The 4,195-nt window shown below is 35.5% G+C and overlaps 1 long non-coding RNA gene across 1 annotated transcript; it reads left to right on the top strand.

The window, feature by feature from the left end:
• Window positions 1-2,095: 2,095 nt before the first annotated feature.
• On the top strand, window positions 2,096-3,060 carry LOC145133620 (uncharacterized). The gene is made up of 2 exons (XR_013718646.1): window positions 2,096-2,568; window positions 2,837-3,060. It is a non-coding gene; the product is annotated as an uncharacterized LOC145133620 (long non-coding RNA).
• The last annotated feature ends 1,135 nt before the right edge of the window (window positions 3,061-4,195 follow it).

A 4,195-nucleotide genomic window follows, 5' to 3' on the forward strand; every position in this document is an offset into this window, starting at 1 on the left:
CGAGACATGCTCTACATGATCAACAGTATAAAACTAAAATAACTCAGGAAAGCATATAGCACATATAACACATAACATACAATTGTTCCTATATATTGAACTCACCTTGAAATAACCGAAGGAATAAATGATAATTTGGACAGCACTTCGGCTCTAAATATGACTTTATGTGACGAAACCGGAGATTTTAGTTGAAAACCGACCTTACTCGGGCAGAGTTTCGACTAGAAAATATGATTTTCTCGGGAACTTCGGAGCGTCGGGACTTGCTTCGGGTGTCGGGATTGATATCGGGGCTTCGGGGGGTTAAAAGTAGGCTAAAAGGATGAAAGAGGATGAAAGGATATAGAATTTGTAACATAAATCCGGAGACCCTCGGTTTCTATTTATAGGGGACCGAGGCTCGCATTACGCTGGGCGTAAGTCATCGGTACGCTAGACGTACTCCGAGGCGGCCATCTACGCGGGGCGTAGCCTTCGTACGCGGGGCGTACATGCGAGGCGTGTCCTCTGATTGGAACCCAGGTCTCGGACGTGGCAATCTTATCCGATACGTGGCATCCGAGCGAAGACCGGCGACGTGGCTGATCCAAGGCCCTGCAAGTGCGAAGTACGCTGGGCGTACCCTTCGGATAAGGCTTCGAATTTTCATTTATTTTTATTAAAAACTTCGAAAATTCATATCTTTTGCGTACGAGCTCCGTTTTTGACGTTCTTTATATCAACGCGTAGGTAAGATTATGCTCTACAATTTTTGTTTAGACTCCGTCGGCTAATTTTGATTTCATTTTTATTATTATATTTTTAACGGGCCGGGACAGGAAAATTCCGTTAAAAATTCATAACTTTTTCATCTGACGTCCGTTGTTGTACTACTATTGACGAGACCTTCGATTCTCGTTTAGGTTGCGTTGGCTAAAAATCGCTTGATCTTTATTTCGAGTTTTAGTTGTCTACTACTATTCCGAAACTTAGAAAAATCATAAGTTCCTCATACGAAGTCAGATTTGGAAGTTCTTTCTATGAAAATTTTCGGTTTAACAAGTACTACGACTCTCATTTAGATCACTAAGACTAAAAAGTAGTTTATCGAAAACTCACTTTTTACGTCATTCGGGGTCGTGTCGGTTTCGTCGCGAAACTTTAATAAGTCATAACTTCTTCGTTATAACTCGGATTTCGATGAGGTTTTCGCCTAAATGTTTCTAACGAGATTCTTTACAACTTTCATTAATATAATTTTACGTATTTTCAAATTTTATATTTTCGTTAAATTTCAATATTTGACTTTTGATTGGAATCTCATAAGACTTCCAATATTTTCCGAGTGATTCTAAACATAGTTTTACTTCATTTCTAGTAAAAACTATCTGTTAGAACTCAACACTCAATTTCATATAATATTTCATTATATTTTTCACTTTTAAAATTACATAACACGATAACTGAACGTGTATGTTACGCAAAGACTATCTGAACTTAAATATTCTACTTCGTCTCCGGGAAACAATGCTAACAAACGATCATTGATTTGTTGGACAACTTCATTTTTTGGAGCTAGTATAGCTCTTTCTTGAAAATAACTCGTAACGTTGAATTTTTCCAAGATTGAAGGATATACAAACTTAATTAATGAACTTATAGGATCATGTGGATCATTAATGCGAATATCATCCGGAACATCAATAATCGTTTCACCATCGTTCGAACCACCAACTTTTCCTTCTCCTATATCCAAAAGCCAGTTTGCAAAATTATGTATTTTCCGAATATCAGATGGATCCCTTCCAACGATTAGTCTCATGTTTATTGTTAATCTATGGACTTTGCATTCCTTATATATATAAAATAGACAAAATTGTAAAAATGGTCCCTGTGGTATGCATTTTTTTGGGGTTTTAGTCTAAGTCATGACTTTTTGGATTGGTGGTCCTTTTAAGATAGTTTCGTTGCGTTTTTGGTCCCTCAGTAAAGTGAAATGACTGTAATACCCTTGGGGTATTTATTTTTCTTTTTTCTTTCAATTTTTTAAATCTAATAGTTATTTTAATAATTAAAAAAAAGATGTCCATCTCTCTCTCTCTTCTCTAACCAAACCACCAGCCCCAAAACATCTCTCTCTCTCTTATGTTCATCTCCAACCAAACCACCAGCCCTAAAACATTAATTCTGTTCATAAACAAAAAAAGATGAATGTCCATATCGAATCAATTGAAAATTCTTAGATCCCACCTAACCAATTTATCTCCTCTAAGTTAATTGCATTTAACCCTTTCGTTGATTCCCTTCCATTGAAAATGCTCTTCCACCAGACAATAACCCATAAGTCTTCCTCGTTACTCACTGTCACCAGAGTTGCCGCCGATAACCTCGCCAACACGTGAAAGCTTCGCTGATAACCTCGCCTGTCGATCTCGAAAACAGGATTGAGAAACAGACATTGTCGGTAACCTCCGTCAGTGACTTATGATGCCTTTGTATTTGATTTCTCCTGTGGATATCATCAGTGACCTCCGCCAGTGACCTCTACGGTGGATGGTGGTGGTCAATTGTAGTGGTGGGTATGAGGTAAGTGACATCTCTACTCCACGTCTCTAACGAACCTCCCTTTGCCTCTCTGCACCTCCTTGAAACGACCATTGGCTTTGTGGAGGTTCACCCCGATATGACCAAATTGGCAACAAAAAAACAAAGACAATTTTTAGACATTGTTTCCGATTTGGGGTTTGATTTTAGGAACAAAAAAACCCCATAAATTGGAGTCACCGACACCATTATATTACACGTTTCAAATTTTTGGAAAAAAGCACATGTTTCTAATCAGAAACAGATGTAGGCCACCGAAAAAACACCAGATGGAGGAGATGAACTCAAACAAATGTGCGAGAGAAGAAGACGAAGGTGTGGGATGAAGCAAAGAGCGATGACGGTGAATGGTTCGGCTGGGGAAGAATGAGGTGGGGATCGTGAGTCCAAGTTAATTATTTATTTTTTTTTCATTTAAATTAAATAGAGAAAACATAAAAAAATATCAAAATGACATTACAGTCATTTCAGTTACCGAGAGACCAAAAACGCAACGAAACTACCTCAAAATCACCACCAATCCAAAAAAATCGTGGATTTGACTAAAACCCCCCAAAATAATAAATACCACAGGGATCATTTTTGCAAATTTGTTAGTAAAATATTAGATAAGCAGTAATATGTTTGATATTTATAAAAAAAATTGGCAACTATTATAATGTTTTTAACATATATTTTAAATATTCATGTATAATGTGTTTTAGCTTTCCCCATTTTAAAGACAAAAAAATGATAAATATGATAAAACTATGATAAAAACATGTATCAACGTAACACAACTTCATAAAACATGATAAACAATTAAATACATGTATTAACACAACACGGCAGTTATAGATTAACATTAGAAAATAAATTAGCAAATTACATTATTTTAAAGTAACTGGAAATTGTAGCTATTTAAAGTAGTTTCTAAATTAGAAGCTAAAAGTTTCGAAAACATATTTTAAATAGCTTCCGGATTAGAAGGCTTTTGTTTAAAGTAAATCTAAAATATTTCTAGTTGATTTTATTTTATTAAACATAATTTTTAAATGTATAGTCTAATTAAACTTATAACACATACTTCTTAGGAGTTGATATAAATTTCCAATAAACTGAATAACATGAAAAGCCATTAAGCATAAAACACTACATATATATTTTTTTTTGAACGGCCCTGAAAATTAAAAAAGGCTAGCTAGCAGCTAGCCAAAACAAAAAGAGAACAATTAGTTCATGAGCGGATTTTGAAGCCACCCGGTTATAATTTTCTTAATTTTACGGTTCCTACTACAAAACCAATTAAAAGAAAACGAGAAAATAGAATCAAACATCAACTATTTCTTGTACTTCACGATCCCAAAAACTAACGCATTCCGATAAGTCCAAAGATCATAATTAGAGTAGCACAAGTCTTCTCAATGATCAATCTCCGAGCATTTGCAACAGCTTGACTATCAATCCACTCGAAAACATCTTCAATAGAGTTAAAGGATGGCACCGTCAGATCTATCCATCTAGCAAACTTAAGCCATAATTGACGAGCCATCGAACACTTCAAAAATAAGTGAACACCATCTTCTATCATCTCCCCACAACATGGACATAAAATAGTAGACAAATCAAT

This window comes from Lactuca virosa, chromosome 8, assembly GCF_052849685.1.
Source record: "Lactuca virosa cultivar CGN04683 chromosome 8, Lactuca_virosa_CGN04683_v6, whole genome shotgun sequence".
NCBI classification, from domain to species: domain Eukaryota; kingdom Viridiplantae; phylum Streptophyta; class Magnoliopsida; order Asterales; family Asteraceae; genus Lactuca; species Lactuca virosa.